The sequence below is a fragment of the Ailuropoda melanoleuca genome, chromosome 13 (assembly GCF_002007445.2).
Source record: "Ailuropoda melanoleuca isolate Jingjing chromosome 13, ASM200744v2, whole genome shotgun sequence".
NCBI lineage: Eukaryota > Metazoa > Chordata > Mammalia > Carnivora > Ursidae > Ailuropoda > Ailuropoda melanoleuca.
Genome location: NC_048230.1, coordinates 83663961 through 83683269, shown reverse-complemented (window position 1 = coordinate 83683269; position 19309 = coordinate 83663961). Strand labels below are relative to the sequence as shown.

The 19309-nt window shown below is 36.7% G+C and overlaps 3 pseudogenes; all 3 read right to left on the bottom strand.

The window, feature by feature from the left end:
* Positions 1-2789: 2789 nt before the first annotated feature.
* LOC117795691 lies at positions 2790-3063 on the bottom strand (annotated as a pseudogene).
* Positions 3064-5406: 2343 nt separating this feature from the next.
* LOC117795690 lies at positions 5407-5680 on the bottom strand (annotated as a pseudogene).
* Positions 5681-14142: 8462 nt separating this feature from the next.
* Positions 14143-14416, bottom strand: LOC117795689 (annotated as a pseudogene).
* Positions 14417-19309: the final 4893 nt, after the last annotated feature.

The window sequence follows — 19309 nt, the reverse complement described above, 5'->3', positions numbered from 1 at the left end:
CTGGCTGTTGTTTCCGTTCTTTTTTTTTTCTTCACTGTCAATCAATATTTTTTTTCATTCGCTCAAATATTTACTCATTACACTGTGAGAAGATAAGACTGTTATCCCTGAGCTTTCTCAGAAGCCATGACCTGTCTAAAGTTCTAAACATTAAGACAAAGAGGACAGAGACCAGTCTGGCTTGTAGTTACAGGTGCTTATTAAACTTTATTAATTAATGATTTCTTCTAACATCTTGGAAATAGGGGATTCAACATTTTCAGTCTATTCTCAACCCAGCAACCGGCATGATCTTATAAATGTAACTCATTTCAAATCATTCCTTTACTTGAAACCCTTTCATGGCCTCCCATCTCACAGAGTAAAACCAGTGTCTTACCTATTAGGCTCTGTGGTTCTGGCCCCTCTATTTTTATTCTGACATTATCCCCTACTACTGTCTCCCTTATACCATTCTGGACACACTGGGCTCTGTGTTATTCCTCAGAAACCCCAGGCATGCACCCACCTTTCTGCCCTTTCTGCCTGGAACATCCTGGAACCCAGATAACCATGTGGTTCCCTGCCTTCACCTTCTTCAGATCTTTGCTCAAATGTCATCTTTTTGGAAGGTCCTTCCCTGAACATTCTGCAAATTTGCAATCACACTATTTAAAATGGCAGGCCCTCTCACAACACCTTCTGTCTGTCTCCCTTCCCTGCTATATTTGACCTCTCAGAGTTATCACTATGTAACATATCATATTTTGTTATGTTTGTTCTCATTCTCCCTCCCCTGGAATATAAATTCCATGGGAGCAGGGGTTTTTGTCTGTGTTGACCACTGCTATTATCCCAGCAACTAGAACAGTGTCTCACACATAGCAGGCATTCAATAAATGTTTATTGAAGAAATCAATAAATCTTAAATCCTAATTAAAGAAGTAAACTTTGAAAAAATATTTGTATAAATTAAAAATTCCTCCCTTCATTGCCGCATTTTGTAAATTCCTCCAAATTTAGCTGTCCCCCATTACCCTAACTAAAATATCACATAATCAGCGGAGGGATTATTTTCTGCAGAAATAGAAGTGACCTTGGCATAAGCTCAGAATTTATCCTTAGGCAGATAGAAGGTAAAAAGACACCAGCTTCATCAGGTCATCTGGCTTTCCTTTGTGTCCTCTTGATATCTTGTGATATGCAGTGCCTGCCCAATGACATATGAAAGCACCGTTTGTAATAAAGGAGCTCCATGAGATCAAGGATGCTGATCAGGCCCATCGGTGTTCTCCCCAATGCCCAGCATTAGTCATTGAGGCCCATATAGTAAATATGGAAAGGACCCCAGCCCTACCCATGTAAAGCTAAGCAAAGAAGATATAAACCATACTAAAAGATCTCAGAATATGGAAAAAACAAAAGCACTATCTTTGTGTCAAAAATGAGAAAACATGCCCGGGTACACTGCTTGTATATCTCACCAACTTCCAACGGAGTATCTGTTTTTTTAAACTTCCTTAGTACCAACCTTATAGAGCACAGACAGCAGAAGTGAAAATACCAAGGACTCTACACTACAGCCAGAGTAAAGTAACCTCTGTTCACTAAACATGCCATATTGTTTCATGACTCCTTTGCAAATAAGATAGTATCCGGCTGAAAACACCCTTCCCCACCTCTAACCCTACGGTAGACCTGGTAAATTCGATTATCTTTCATAATTATTACTATTTATATTATAATTTNCGGCTGAAAACACTCTTCCCCACCTCTAACCCTACGGTAGACCTGGTAAATTCTGATTATCTTTCATAATTATTACTATTTATATTATAATTTTTTTAACCTACATAATTATAACTGCTCTTTCCTTGGTTTTTTTCTTTCTGGCTTTACAATTCCACAGTTCACAAAAGAGTGTCATCTACTGCTCCATTCACCCAACACACACTTTCTAAAAACACACATACACACAAAACAATGGTTAAAGATGTCTTGTGTTAAGGATCTAATATTTTCAGGATTTTTGTATATTATTTTCTTCAGTATTAAAGAATGATCATGATCACAGAAGTGGTAAACCCCAGGTATCTACTGTACTATCAGGGAGTAACCGATGACCCCAAAGGGAGCAATTCAAGTGTACAGCTGAGGGGCCATTATGACAAATCACCACCAAGAGCAACAATGAAAACTCTGAAAACAAGGAAAAGGGAGCCCAGCTCTCAGCGCTGAGCAGTTTCACCAGAGTTCCAAGAGTGCTCAGTTCCACTCTCTATTTCACCTAAACAGACACATTCTTCTTCTTGTTTTTGAGATAAATACCTTGTCCCAGTAGGTAGATGTTTTTCACACATTTTGGTACTTAATTTATGTCATTATGTTCACAATTCATATTCACAATCCTGTCTTACAGTTATGTAATACTTCGGTCTTTGTGAAATCCCTTTGCATCATTTTATTCCTCCCAGCATTCTGTAAAGGATATCAACTGGTTATTTAAATGGCTAGTTATTATCCCCAATTTATAAATTAGAATAACTAAGCCCATTCAGATTTAAAAGATCTTTGTATTACAAATGTCATTCATTCAACACAATGTCTACCATCCACCAAATACAGTTACTGGAATTTGGAATTTCCAAAAGGTTCTAATTTTTTTTTAGTTTTGTGAAATCTCTGTTTGATATTGCTTAAATTTGTTTTTGTGAGCTTCTGAAGGGTAGGAAAGTATTTTTGTTGTTGTTATTGTTGTTGTTAAATTAAGGCTTTTACATTGGCTAGCAGTGTTTCAAATGGTGGAGCTTCTACTGGTCTTTCAATTCCTTTAGTGGTCCAATGGCAGACTTTACTGTGATGGCAGAAGTGGTGGTCCAGGCATTACCAGCTACCATTTTCCTGTAGGAACCACAGAGCCAGATCCCCACAGCTCGTCTCTTCCTCTTGGTTTTGCCACAGAAGGAACAAATGTACTTGGTATGCTGGCTTATTTCAGTTTTCTTCACTGTTTCCCTGAGGGAGGCCACCATAACAGGTCTCATATTTACCAGTGATTTCAACATTCTTGGTGCATTTAGCCATGTCACTGCAAACTAGCTCCAAGCCCAGAGAAGCAAGAAGGTATCTTTTAATCTTTTCTAATGCAATGCTTTGCATACGGTATGTACAATAAAGGGTTTACAGATTTAATAAAATATGCTACTATAATCTCCCCAAGACCTTGGTTATAAAATGGGTTGTTTCTCCATCCCCTGGACCCTTACTTTCTTTCTAATCACCCATCTTGGCATCCTACTTCTCCAAATGTTACCTTTACCTTCACTGTAACTGAAATCTAGTTTTCTCCTGAGAACTTCTCCTGCAGCCCTCTCAAGCATTTTCTCCCACAACACAATTATTTTGGCCCTAGTTGGGTTGGTGGGTATCCTTCCCTTTTCTTATTGCTACATTTTCACTGGCAGAATAATAGGAGATGAGGACAGAGAAGTGGCTTGTGGCCTTTCTCTCCAGTTCTCAGAGATTTCAGTATCCATGAATTCTAGCTTCTCAATCCCATTATTTATATTTTTTTTTGCTCCAATGACTGCACCCTCTCTCTACTCCCATGGTCATAATCTTGACTAAATCTTTTCCAAATTAAAAGTTTAAGCTTCCAAATTTCTGAAGACCACCTAGGGCTTTCCAAGTTACTCCACCGATGCTTCAGTCCCACCAGGACCTGAAATCCATGTGCCCCTTTCACTATTCATCATTCCATTCACATCCTCATTTCCGTTCTTAGTTAGCTTACAGTTGATGGCTACACTAGAGGAGCAGTTCCTTTTTCAAAACCTTGGGAACAAATGTGTTTCAGAATTCAAGGGTTTTTTTTGTTTGTTTAATTGTGGTAAAATATACATAAAATAACTTTTAATTTAAGTGTACAGTTCATTAGTGTTAGTACACATTAGTACACGTTGTTGTACAACCAATCTCTAGAACTCTTTCATCTTGCAAAACTGAAACTCTATACCCGCAAAGCAACTTTTACACTTCTCCTCTCCTCCCAGCCATTATAGTTTCTGTTCTATGATTTGATTACTCTAAGTATCTCATATAAGTAGAATCATGCAGTATTTGTCTTTTTGTAACTGGCGTATTTCACTAAGCATAATGTCCTAAAGGTTCATCTTCATGTAACAGGTGTTAGAATTTCCTTCCTTTTTAAGGCTGAATAATTTTCCATTGTATGTATATGCCACATTTTGTTTACACATTTATCCATTGATGGACCTTGGGTTGCTTACAACTTTTGGCTATTGTGAATAATGCTGCTATGAACATGGGTGTACAGCTATCTCAATACCCTGCTTTCAGTTCTTTTGAGTATAAGTGCACAAGAGTCTAATTTCTCCACATTGTCACCAACACTTGTGATTTTCTGTTGCTGGGTTGGTGGGTTTTTTAATAGTAACCATTCTAGTGGGTGTGAGGTGGTTTCTCATGGTGGTTTTGATTTGCATTTCCTTAATGGTTAGTGATGTTGAGCACCTTTCATGTGCTTATTGGTCACTTATATCTTCTTTGGGGGAAATGTCTATTCAAGTTCTTCGCCCATTTTTTTATTTGTATTTTTTTAGAGAGGGAGAGAGAGAGCACATGTACATGCGTGCACATGGGGTGATGAGGGGCAGAGGGAGAGAGAGAGAGAATCTTAAGCAGGCCCCATGCCTAGCACAGAGCCCGTTGCAGGACTCAATCTCACAACACTGAGATCATGACCTGAGCCAAAATCAAGAGCCATCCAGGTACCCTTTTAAATAGAATCATTTGACTTTTTATTGTTTAATTATAAGAGTTCTTTNAGCGCTGAGCAGTTTCACCAGAGTTCCAAGAGTGCTCAGTTCCACTCTCTATTTCACCTAAACAGACACATTCTTCTTCTTGTTTTTGAGATAAATACCTTGTCCCAGTAGGTAGATGTTTTTCACACATTTTGGTACTTAATTTATGTCATTATGTTCACAATTCATATTCACAATCCTGTCTTACAGTTATGTAATACTTCGGTCTTTGTGAAATCCCTTTGCATCATTTTATTCCTCCCAGCATTCTGTAAAGGATATCAACTGGTTATTTAAATGGCTAGTTATTATCCCCAATTTATAAATTAGAATAACTAAGCCCATTCAGATTTAAAAGATCTTTGTATTACAAATGTCATTCATTCAACACAATGTCTACCATCCACCAAATACAGTTACTGGAATTTGGAATTTCCAAAAGGTTCTAATTTTTTTTTAGTTTTGTGAAATCTCTGTTTGATATTGCTTAAATTTGTTTTTGTGAGCTTCTGAAGGGTAGGAAAGTATTTTTGTTGTTGTTATTGTTGTTGTTAAATTAAGGCTTTTACATTGGCTAGCAGTGTTTCAAATGGTGGAGCTTCTACTGGTCTTTCAATTCCTTTAGTGGTCCAATGGCAGACTTTACTGTGATGGCAGAAGTGGTGGTCCAGGCATTACCAGCTACCATTTTCCTGTAGGAACCACAGAGCCAGATCCCCACAGCTCGTCTCTTCCTCTTGGTTTTGCCACAGAAGGAACAAATGTACTTGGTATGCTGGCTTATTTCAGTTTTCTTCACTGTTTCCCTGAGGGAGGCCACCATAACAGGTCTCATATTTACCAGTGATTTCAACATTCTTGGTGCATTTAGCCATGTCACTGCAAACTAGCTCCAAGCCCAGAGAAGCAAGAAGGTATCTTTTAATCTTTTCTAATGCAATGCTTTGCATACGGTATGTACAATAAAGGGTTTACAGATTTAATAAAATATGCTACTATAATCTCCCCAAGACCTTGGTTATAAAATGGGTTGTTTCTCCATCCCCTGGACCCTTACTTTCTTTCTAATCACCCATCTTGGCATCCTACTTCTCCAAATGTTACCTTTACCTTCACTGTAACTGAAATCTAGTTTTCTCCTGAGAACTTCTCCTGCAGCCCTCTCAAGCATTTTCTCCCACAACACAATTATTTTGGCCCTAGTTGGGTTGGTGGGTATCCTTCCCTTTTCTTATTGCTACATTTTCACTGGCAGAATAATAGGAGATGAGGACAGAGAAGTGGCTTGTGGCCTTTCTCTCCAGTTCTCAGAGATTTCAGTATCCATGAATTCTAGCTTCTCAATCCCATTATTTATATTTTTTTTTGCTCCAATGACTGCACCCTCTCTCTACTCCCATGGTCATAATCTTGACTAAATCTTTTCCAAATTAAAAGTTTAAGCTTCCAAATTTCTGAAGACCACCTAGGGCTTTCCAAGTTACTCCACCGATGCTTCAGTCCCACCAGGACCTGAAATCCATGTGCCCCTTTCACTATTCATCATTCCATTCACATCCTCATTTCCGTTCTTAGTTAGCTTACAGTTGATGGCTACACTAGAGGAGCAGTTCCTTTTTCAAAACCTTGGGAACAAATGTGTTTCAGAATTCAAGGGTTTTTTTTGTTTGTTTAATTGTGGTAAAATATACATAAAATAACTTTTAATTTAAGTGTACAGTTCATTAGTGTTAGTACACATTAGTACACGTTGTTGTACAACCAATCTCTAGAACTCTTTCATCTTGCAAAACTGAAACTCTATACCTGCAAAGCAACTTTACACTTCTCCTCTCCTCCCAGCCATTATAGTTTCTGTTCTATGATTTGATTACTCTAAGTATCTCATATAAGTAGAATCATGCAGTATTTGTCTTTTTGTAACTGGCGTATTTCACTAAGCATAATGTCCTAAAGGTTCATCTTCATGTAACAGGTGTTAGAATTTCCTTCCTTTTTAAGGCTGAATAATTTTCCATTGTATGTATATGCCACATTTTGTTTGCACATTTATCCACTGATGGACCTTGGGTTGCTTACAACTTTTGGCTATTGTGAATAATGCTGCTATGAACATGGGTGTACAGCTATCTCAATACCCTGCTTTCAGTTCTTTTGAGTATAAGTGCACAAGAGTCTAATTTCTCCACATTGTCACCAACACTTGTGATTTTCTGTTGCTGGGTTGGTGGGTTTTTTAATAGTAACCATTCTAGTGGGTGTGAGGTGGTTTCTCATGGTGGTTTTGATTTGCATTTCCTTAATGGTTAGTGATGTTGAGCACCTTTCATGTGCTTATTGGTCACTTATATCTTCTTTGGGGGAAATGTCTATTCAAGTTCTTCGCCCATTTTTTTATTTGTATTTTTTTAGAGAGGGAGAGAGAGAGCACATGTACATGCGTGCACATGGGGTGATGAGGGGCAGAGGGAGAGAGAGAGAGAATCTTAAGCAGGCCCCATGCCTAGCACAGAGCCCGTTGCAGGACTCAATCTCACAACACTGAGATCATGACCTGAGCCAAAATCAAGAGCCATCCAGGTACCCTTTTAAATAGAATCATTTGACTTTTTATTGTTGAATTATAAGAGTTCTTTATATATTCTAGATATTGACCGCTTATCAGATATATAATTTGCCAGTATTTTCTCCCTTCCATGTGTTGCCTTTTTGTTCTCTTGATAGTGTCCTTTGATACACAGAAGCTTTAAATTTTGATGTGGCTCAGTTTATCTACTTTTACTTTTTTGCCTATGCTTTTGCTATCATATCCAAGAAATCATCACCAAATCCAACATCATAAAGCTTTTCTCTGTGTTCTCTTCTAGGAGTTTTTCTACTTTCAGGTCTTGCATTTTGGTCTTTAACACATTTTGAGTTAACTTTGGCATAACTTTTGTTCATAATATTAGAGGCAAAGCTTTCAGTCTTTCGCTGTTAAGAATGTGGTTAGCTGTGGGTTTTTTATATATGGTTTTTGTTATGCTGAGGTAGTTTCTATCTATTCCTACTTTGTGAGTGATTTGATCATGAAAAGGTATTGAATTTTGTCAAATGCCTTTCCTACATTAATTGAGATGATCATGTGGGGGTTTTTTCACCTTCAGTCTGTTAATGTGGTTATTACATTGATCAATTTTTGTATGTTGAAACATCTTACATTCCCGGAACAATTCCTACTTGGTCATACAATATAATCCTTTAATGTACTGTTGAATTCTATTTGCTAGTATTTTGCCAAAGATTTTTACATCAATATTCATCAGGAATATTGGTCTGTAGTTTTCTTGTAGTGTCCTTGTCTTGTTTTGGTATAAGGATAATGCTGGCCTCATAGAATGAGTTGGGAAGTGTCTTTTCTTCAATTTATTGGAAGAGTGTGAGGCATAATTCAGGGTTTCTCTTTTTAATTGTGGAAATATACTACTACTACACACAGACATACATGTCATATAGGATACCTCCTATAATATACACACACAGACCTACATATCATATATTATAGGATACCTCCAGCTGAGACTGGGGAAATATATTATTTTCAAGCATATTATTATTTATGCAGCAAAACATATGAATACTCACATTAAATGGTGTAAATAAAGAACATAAGTAAGTTTACATGAGGTCCAGACGGGTTTTCTTACTAACTGAATTTGAGCACTAAACTATTGAAAAAGCTTTAGGTTTTCAGATTTTTTGGATTTGGGAATTGCAGATAAGGGGTTGATGACCATGTAAAATCACTGCATCCTATAGACCTTCCATTTAATTACTCCTCTTGCACTCCATCCAATTTAGTGGTGAAACCTCATCCCTGACTGAATACAGTTCTCCGCCACTCAATCCCTGCGCCCGAGTAGCTGAAATGTGGCTGGAAATAAACACAACCAGTATTATTTTAATTTGATGATCACAAGCCTCAAGTAGGCCTTCAGTATTTCTCTGCAAACCTGAATATCTCTCTAGCCAAATTTATTATCCTCCATCCCTAAGGCTTCTGTTTCATATTTTCTCCTGTCTTCCTAAATTCTAGCACATCTAGCCCTCACTCTTAGCTATGACTTTGCTATTTTTCTTTTTCTCATTGAAAAAATAGAGTCTAAAGACTGATTTTACATCCCCTCATCCGCTCTATCAATCTACCAACATCTATAACCATGTATACTGCCTCACCTCAAGACACAAATTGCCTAAATGTGGCTTAGACATCTCTACTGGGATATCTGAAAGGCATCTGACATTGGACATGTTGACTACTGACCTCTTGATTTTCCTCAACCCCAAGTGTGTTCCTCCCCTGGTGTCTCTCATACCAGCAAATGGCTCCTTCATCCACCGATGCTAAAAGTCACTCTCCACTTCTTTCATACCCAACACGCCAACTATCTTGGTCTTTAAAATACATCCTGAATCCAATCATTCAACTACTCTACCACCAGCCACCAGCGTTACCCCTTTAGACTCTTGTGGTAGTCAACTCCCTGGTTCTGACTACATTCTTACCCTACTGTTGTGTGTTCACCTCAAAGTATGTGTTCTATTATACATAGAACAAAGTAAAACTCTTCATCATGTCCTTCAGGACCTTACAAAAGAGCTCTTTGCTCTTTATCTGAGCTCTGACCACTCTTACCATTACTCACTCCTCTCTAGCCATCTTGGCCTTCACAATATGTTTGGAATCTCAAGTATATTCCTACCTTATGGCCTGCTCTTCCTTCTGCCTGGGATGATCTGCTGGTAATCAGGTGGCTCATTGCCCCCAGTACATATTTTATTCAGGTATGTACTCCTATGTTTCTCCCTCAAAAAACAATACAAACAAAAATTTAAACAAAACTTTTCTTAATCATCTTTCTAAAACAACATACTTCATCACTTTCTAAATATGTTTTATTATCACGTGTCATTATGTATTTATATAATTGTTCATATTTTACTTCCCTCTGGATATTGAGCTCCATGAATACAGGCTCTTTACTTTTTTGTTTATTTCTATGTCTCAGAGCCTTAATTAGTCTCTAAAATATAGTAAGTGCTTGATAAATATTTGTAAATGAAAGAATATCATTCCTTAGCAATATTTATATCAGATACAGAACAGAAACTATTTGTCAATAACTTTAGAGAAATTTATGAGAAAAAAAGTGCTGAAATTAATGACAAAAAGAGTTTTCTAAGGTTTCCTTTTGATTTTAATAATCTATAACCTTACCATGCATACTTAATATGGCTATGTTTAAATATAATTTTTTTGCAACTTGCATGTAAAAATGCAAAATATAAATATTCCAGTATGTATCAGTTCTTAATGTTCTCTTAATTTCAGAAAGCTAACCTTATAATGAATTTATTAATTAGCAGAAGTGCTACGCTAGCACTATATTATTAGTATCACTACTGCTATTTTATTTTCCCCTTTTATTTTCTACTTTACTATTTTCCTACATTTCAAAAATCATCCTTGGATAACTGTTGACTATTGTCATTTGGTGACTTTAGAAGGTAGATATGCAAATACACAATGAAATAATTAGCATTGTCTTTTCCAAGAAAAAGAAATGTTTTCACTGATAGATGAGTTATTTCTTCTCTCTAAGAGATAACTAACTATTCTTTTAACTTAGGGGTGGCTATTGTCATATTTGCTTTTTTTTAAGTTTAAAAAATACAAAAATTTTTAATTTTTAAGAAAAATTAAAAAATTTTAGGCATATTAGGAAAAAGTATTCTAAGATTGTTTTATATTCTTAACTGAAAATACTTTAGGCGAAATGAAAAACACTAGGATCATCACTAAAAACATCTTTGCTTCAATATGAGCATCTCATAAATAGCATCTTAATTTAAGGAAGAAAAACTACTAAAACAGTGAGATTTGCAACTTCAAAAGTGACAGTCTCCTTTTCCAAATATATATATATTTATTTAAGACAACCTAGAAAGCTTGAATAATCTGATATACCATAATCTAGGGATGCCTGAATGGCTCCGTCAGTTAAGCATCTGCCTTCGGCTCAGGTCATAATCCCAAGGTCCTGGGCCCGAGTCCCACATGGGGCTCCTTGCTCAGCAGGGAATCCACTTCTCCCGCTGCCTATCACTTCCCCCTGCTTGTGCTCTCTCTCTCTCTCTCTTTCTCTGACATATAAATAGATAAAATATTTAAAAATAATAAAAAGTAAATAAAGCCATAATCCAAACAACATCAGTGTGAATCTTTGCTATATGTGCAAATATTTTCACTATCTGATGAGTAATATAAATTTTTCTTAATTTTATTTATGTATTTTAATTCTACTTTAATTTGGCTGACTACCTTCTTCACTATGACCCAGGGCAAGTGTTCCCAAACTTTGGCATGTTCAGAATCACCTGAAGAACTTGTTAAAACACATGTTACTGGGGTTCACCCTCAGAGTTTCTGATTCTGTAAACCTTGAGTGGGACTGAGAATTTGCATTTCTAACTGATTCCCACGTGATGCTAGTGTTGCCATTTCCAGGGACCATACTCTGAGAACCAATGACCTAGGGAAACCTGGAAGGAAAACTCTTTTCTTTTTTTCTACTTCCTCCTGGCTTTCTCCATAACTTGGCTTTTCTCTGATAATGCCTGTAGCACTAATGTTCATACTCTTTGGAAATATAATGACCTAAACATAGGATACGGAATCCACATCTTTACATAGTGGAGAAAGTGGAAGTTCAGTTCCTCCCTCTTGCCAAATCGAAGACAGCAGCCTGTGTTGCTGTCTCTTCCACAACCCTCATTCATTCACCTAGACAAGGGCCACTAATGAGGAGATGCTGAGCTAGTCTCAGTTTGCCATTCCTATTGTCCTCACTGACGCTTTCAATAAACTCTTACCTTCCGTGTGCTCTTTATCCGGAGAAAGTTTTTCAGCAGAATTTAGGTTATTACACAATGTCAAGGAACAGTAACTATTTTGGGGCATGTGGGTCAGGAAAGAAAAAAGGACATAGATAGTTAAGGAAAACAAGAAAGCCTTTGTTGAGCCCTAGGGAAAATAAGTCACTGACAGGCAAAGAATCCTTAACCACCAGTCCTCCTTTAACTTCTCATCTATCTCCCTTTTGCAAGGAATGATACTTACTTATTCCATAGCAAACATGGCTCACGCTTACTCCTCTTAGACAAAAAAAAACCAAAACATTTTTGTTTTCCATATATAGTCACACAGTCTGGAGACATTACCACATATACAGTTGTGTGTCTGGGTGGGGTGAGACTGATTCCATCCTCCAAAATTCACCGTTGATCCCCATTCTTCATCCTCGTAACTGGAATCTCCATCCACTCAACTGGTCTCATCTAAAAACAAGAAGTTATCTTTGATTTTTGTCCTTTCTCTTATACCTACATCTGATCCGTATCCAATCCCCAGCTGCACTACCTNCCACTGCTATTATCCCAGCAACTAGAACAGTGTCTCACACATAGCAGGCATTCAATAAATGTTTATTGAAGAAATCAATAAATCTTAAATCCTAATTAAAGAAGTAAACTTTGAAAAAATATTTGTATAAATTAAAAATTCCTCCCTTCATTGCCGCATTTTGTAAATTCCTCCAAATTTAGCTGTCCCCCATTACCCTAACTAAAATATCACATAATCAGCGGAGGGATTATTTTCTGCAGAAATAGAAGTGACCTTGGCATAAGCTCAGAATTTATCCTTAGGCAGATAGAAGGTAAAAAGACACCAGCTTCATCAGGTCATCTGGCTTTCCTTTGTGTCCTCTTGATATCTTGTGATATGCAGTGCCTGCCCAATGACATATGAAAGCACCGTTTGTAATAAAGGAGCTCCATGAGATCAAGGATGCTGATCAGGCCCATCGGTGTTCTCCCCAATGCCCAGCATTAGTCATTGAGGCCCATATAGTAAATATGGAAAGGACCCCAGCCCTACCCATGTAAAGCTAAGCAAAGAAGATATAAACCATACTAAAAGATCTCAGAATATGGAAAAAACAAAAGCACTATCTTTGTGTCAAAAATGAGAAAACATGCCCGGGTACACTGCTTGTATATCTCACCAACTTCCAACGGAGTATCTGTTTTTTTAAACTTCCTTAGTACCAACCTTATAGAGCACAGACAGCAGAAGTGAAAATACCAAGGACTCTACACTACAGCCAGAGTAAAGTAACCTCTGTTCACTAAACATGCCATATTGTTTCATGACTCCTTTGCAAATAAGATAGTATCTGGCTGAAAACACCCTTCCCCACCTCTAACCCTACGGTAGACCTGGTAAATTCGATTATCTTTCATAATTATTACTATTTATATTATAATTTTTTTAACCTACATAATTATAACTGCTCTTTCCTTGGTTTTTTTCTTTCTGGCTTTACAATTCCACAGTTCACAAAAGAGTGTCATCTACTGCTCCATTCACCCAACACACACTTTCTAAAAACACACATACACACAAAACAATGGTTAAAGATGTCTTGTGTTAAGGATCTAATATTTTCAGGATTTTTGTATATTATTTTCTTCAGTATTAAAGAATGATCATGATCACAGAAGTGGTAAACCCCAGGTATCTACTGTACTATCAGGGAGTAACCGATGACCCCAAAGGGAGCAATTCAAGTGTACAGCTGAGGGGCCATTATGACAAATCACCACCAAGAGCAACAATGAAAACTCTGAAAACAAGGAAAAGGGAGCCCAGCTCTCAGCGCTGAGCAGTTTCACCAGAGTTCCAAGAGTGCTCAGTTCCACTCTCTATTTCACCTAAACAGACACATTCTTCTTCTTGTTTTTGAGATAAATACCTTGTCCCAGTAGGTAGATGTTTTTCACACATTTTGGTACTTAATTTATGTCATTATGTTCACAATTCATATTCACAATCCTGTCTTACAGTTATGTAATACTTCGGTCTTTGTGAAATCCCTTTGCATCATTTTATTCCTCCCAGCATTCTGTAAAGGATATCAACTGGTTATTTAAATGGCTAGTTATTATCCCCAATTTATAAATTAGAATAACTAAGCCCATTCAGATTTAAAAGATCTTTGTATTACAAATGTCATTCATTCAACACAATGTCTACCATCCACCAAATACAGTTACTGGAATTTGGAATTTCCAAAAGGTTCTAATTTTTTTTTAGTTTTGTGAAATCTCTGTTTGATATTGCTTAAATTTGTTTTTGTGAGCTTCTGAAGGGTAGGAAAGTATTTTTGTTGTTGTTATTGTTGTTGTTAAATTAAGGCTTTTACATTGGCTAGCAGTGTTTCAAATGGTGGAGCTTCTACTGGTCTTTCAATTCCTTTAGTGGTCCAATGGCAGACTTTACTGTGATGGCAGAAGTGGTGGTCCAGGCATTACCAGCTACCATTTTCCTGTAGGAACCACAGAGCCAGATCCCCACAGCTCGTCTCTTCCTCTTGGTTTTGCCACAGAAGGAACAAATGTACTTGGTATGCTGGCTTATTTCAGTTTTCTTCACTGTTTCCCTGAGGGAGGCCACCATAACAGGTCTCATATTTACCAGTGATTTCAACATTCTTGGTGCATTTAGCCATGTCACTGCAAACTAGCTCCAAGCCCAGAGAAGCAAGAAGGTATCTTTTAATCTTTTCTAATGCAATGCTTTGCATACGGTATGTACAATAAAGGGTTTACAGATTTAATAAAATATGCTACTATAATCTCCCCAAGACCTTGGTTATAAAATGGGTTGTTTCTCCATCCCCTGGACCCTTACTTTCTTTCTAATCACCCATCTTGGCATCCTACTTCTCCAAATGTTACCTTTACCTTCACTGTAACTGAAATCTAGTTTTCTCCTGAGAACTTCTCCTGCAGCCCTCTCAAGCATTTTCTCCCACAACACAATTATTTTGGCCCTAGTTGGGTTGGTGGGTATCCTTCCCTTTTCTTATTGCTACATTTTCACTGGCAGAATAATAGGAGATGAGGACAGAGAAGTGGCTTGTGGCCTTTCTCTCCAGTTCTCAGAGATTTCAGTATCCATGAATTCTAGCTTCTCAATCCCATTATTTATATTTTTTTTGCTCCAATGACTGCACCCTCTCTCTACTCCCATGGTCATAATCTTGACTAAATCTTTTCCAAATTAAAAGTTTAAGCTTCCAAATTTCTGAAGACCACCTAGGGCTTTCCAAGTTACTCCACCGATGCTTCAGTCCCACCAGGACCTGAAATCCATGTGCCCCTTTCACTATTCATCATTCCATTCACATCCTCATTTCCGTTCTTAGTTAGCTTACAGTTGATGGCTACACTAGAGGAGCAGTTCCTTTTTCAAAACCTTGGGAACAAATGTGTTTCAGAATTCAAGGGTTTTTTTTGTTTGTTTAATTGTGGTAAAATATACATAAAATAACTTTTAATTTAAGTGTACAGTTCATTAGTGTTAGTACACATTAGTACACGTTGTTGTACAACCAATCTCTAGAACTCTTTCATCTTGCAAAACTGAAACTCTATACCCGCAAAGCAACTTTTACACTTCTCCTCTCCTCCCAGCCATTATAGTTTCTGTTCTATGATTTGATTACTCTAAGTATCTCATATAAGTAGAATCATGCAGTATTTGTCTTTTTGTAACTGGCGTATTTCACTAAGCATAATGTCCTAAAGGTTCATCTTCATGTAACAGGTGTTAGAATTTCCTTCCTTTTTAAGGCTGAATAATTTTCCATTGTATGTATATGCCACATTTTGTTTACACATTTATCCATTGATGGACCTTGGGTTGCTTACAACTTTTGGCTATTGTGAATAATGCTGCTATGAACATGGGTGTACAGCTATCTCAATACCCTGCTTTCAGTTCTTTTGAGTATAAGTGCACAAGAGTCTAATTTCTCCACATTGTCACCAACACTTGTGATTTTCTGTTGCTGGGTTGGTGGGTTTTTTAATAGTAACCATTCTAGTGGGTGTGAGGTGGTTTCTCATGGTGGTTTTGATTTGCATTTCCTTAATGGTTAGTGATGTTGAGCACCTTTCATGTGCTTATTGGTCACTTATATCTTCTTTGGGGGAAATGTCTATTCAAGTTCTTCGCCCATTTTTTTATTTGTATTTTTTTAGAGAGGGAGAGAGAGAGCACATGTACATGCGTGCACATGGGGTGATGAGGGGCAGAGGGAGAGAGAGAGAGAATCTTAAGCAGGCCCCATGCCTAGCACAGAGCCCGTTGCAGGACTCAATCTCACAACACTGAGATCATGACCTGAGCCAAAATCAAGAGCCATCCAGGTACCCTTTTAAATAGAATCATTTGACTTTTTATTGTTTAATTATAAGAGTTCTTTGTATATTCTAGATATTGACCGCTTATCAGATATATAATTTGCCAGTATTTTCTCCCTTCCATGTGTTGCCTTTTTGTTTTCTTGATAGTGTCCTTTGATACACAGAAGCTTTAAATTTTGATGTGGCTCAGTTTATCTACTTTTACTTTTTTGCCTATGCTTTTGCTATCATATCCAAGAAATCATCACCAAATCCAACATCATAAAGCTTTTCTCTGTGTTCTCTTCTAGGAGTTTTTCTACTTTCAGGTCTTGCATTTTGGTCTTTAACACATTTTGAGTTAACTTTGGCATAACTTTTGTTCATAATATTAGAGGCAAAGCTTTCAGTCTTTCGCTGTTAAGAACGTGGTTAGCTGTGGGTTTTTTATATATGGTTTTTGTTATGCTGAGGTAGTTTCTATCTATTCCTACTTTGTGAGTGATTTGATCATGAAAAGGTATTGAATTTTGTCAAATGCCTTTCCTACATTAATTGAGATGATCATGTGGGGGTTTTTTCACCTTCAGTCTGTTAATGTGGTTATTACATTGATCAATTTTTGTATGTTGAAACATCTTACATTCCCGGAACAATTCCTACTTGGTCATACAATATAATCCTTTAATGTACTGTTGAATTCTATTTGCTAGTATTTTGCCAAAGATTTTTACATCAATATTCATCAGGAATATTGGTCTGTAGTTTTCTTGTAGTGTCCTTGTCTTGTTTTGGTATAAGGATAATGCTGGCCTCATAGAATGAGTTGGGAAGTGTCTTTTCTTCAATTTATTGGAAGAGTGTGAGGCATAATTCAGGGTTTCTCTTTTTAATTGTGGAAATATACTACTACTACACACAGACATACATGTCATATAGGATACCTCCTATAATATACACACACAGACCTACATATCATATATTATAGGATACCTCCAGCTGAGACTGGGGAAATATATTATTTTCAAGCATATTATTATTTATGCAGCAAAACATATGAATACTCACATTAAATGGTGTAAATAAAGAACATAAGTAAGTTTACATGAGGTCCAGACGGGTTTTCTTACTAACTGAATTTGAGCACTAAACTATTGAAAAAGCTTTAGGTTTTCAGATTTTTTGGATTTGGGAATTGCAGATAAGGGGTTGATGACCATGTAAAATCACTGCATCCTATAGACCTTCCATTTAATTACTCCTCTTGCACTCCATCCAATTTAGTGGTGTAACCTCATCCCTGACTGAATACAGTTCTCCGCCACTCAATCCCTGCGCCCGAGTAGCTGAAATGTGGCTGGAAATAAACACAACCAGTCTTATTTTAATTTGATGATCACAAGCCTCAAGTAGGCCTTCAGTATTTCTCTGCAAACCTGAATATCTCTCTAGCCAAATTTATTATCCTCCATCCCTAAGGCTTCTGTTTCATATTTTCTCCTGTCTTCCTAAATTCTAGCACATCTAGCCCTCAGTCTTAGCTATGACTTTGCTATTTTTCTTTTTCTCATTGAAAAAATAGAGTCTAAAGACTGATTTTACATCCCCTCATCCGCTCTATCAATCTACCAACATCTATAACCATGTATACTGCCTCACCTCAAGACACAAATTGCCTAAATGTGGCTTAGACATCTCTACTGGGATATCTGAAAGGCATCTGACATTGGACATGTTGACTACTGACCTCTTGATTTTCCTCAACCCCAAGTGTGTTCCTCCCCTGGTGTCTCTCATACCAGCAAATGGCTCCTTCATCCACCGATGCTAAAAGTCACTCTCCACTTCTTTCATACCCAACACGCCAACTATCTTGGTCTTTAAAATACATCCTGAATCCAATCATTCAACTACTCTACCATCAGCCACCAGTGTTACCCCTTTAGACTCTTGTGGTAGTCAACTCCCTGGTTCTGACTACATTCTTACCCTACTGTTGTGTGTTCACCTCAAAGTATGTGTTCTATTATACATAGAACAAAGTAAAACTCTTCATCATGTCCTTCAGGACCTTACAAAAGAGCTCTTTGCTCTTTATCTGAGCTCTGACCACTCTTACCATTACTCACTCCTCTCTAGCCATCTTGGCCTTCATAATATGTTTGGAATCTCAAGTATATTCCTACCTTATGGCCTGCTCTTCCTTCTGCCTGGGATGATCTGCTGGTAATCAGGTGGCTCATTGCCCCCAGTACATATTTTATTCAGGTATGTACTCCTATGTTTCTCCCTCAAAAAACAATACAAACAAAAATTTAAACAAAACTTTTCTTAATCATCTTTCTAAAACAACATACTTCATCACTTTCTAAATATGTTTTATTATCACGTGTCATTATGTATTTATATAATTGTTCATATTTTACTTCCCTCTGGATATTGAGCTCCATGAATACAGGTTCTTTACTTTTTTGTTTATTTCTATGTCTCAGAGCCTTAATTAGTCTCTAAAATATAGTAAGTGCTTGATAAATATTTGTAAATGAAAGAATATCATTCCTTAGCAATATTTATATCAGATACAGAACAGAAACTATTTGTCAATAACTTTAGAGAAAATTTATGAGAAAAAAAGTGCTGAAATTAATGACAAAAAGAGTTTTCTAAGGTTTCCTTTTGATTTTAATAATCTATAACCTTACCATGCATACTTAATATGGCTATGTTTAAATATAATTTTTTTGCAACTTGCTTGTAAAAATGCAAAATATAAATATTCCAGTATGTATCAGTTCTTAATGTTCTCTTAATTTCAGAAAGCTAACCTTATAATGAATTTATTAATTAGCAGAAGTGCTACGCTAGCACTATATTATTAGTATCACTACTGCTATTTTATTTTCCCCTTTTATTATCTACTTTACTATTTTCCTACATTTCAAAAATCATCCTTGGATAACTGTTGACTATTGTCATTTGGTGACTTTAGAAGGTAGATATGCAAATACACAATGAAATAATTAGCATTGTCTTTTCCAAGAAAAAGAAATGTTTTCACTGATAGATGAGTTATTTCTTCTCTCTAAGAGATAACTAACTATTCTTTTAACTTAGGGGTGGCTATTGTCATATTTGCTTTTTTTTAAGTTTAAAAAATACAAAAATTTTTAATTTTTAAGAAAAATTAAAAAATTTTAGGCATATTAGGAAAA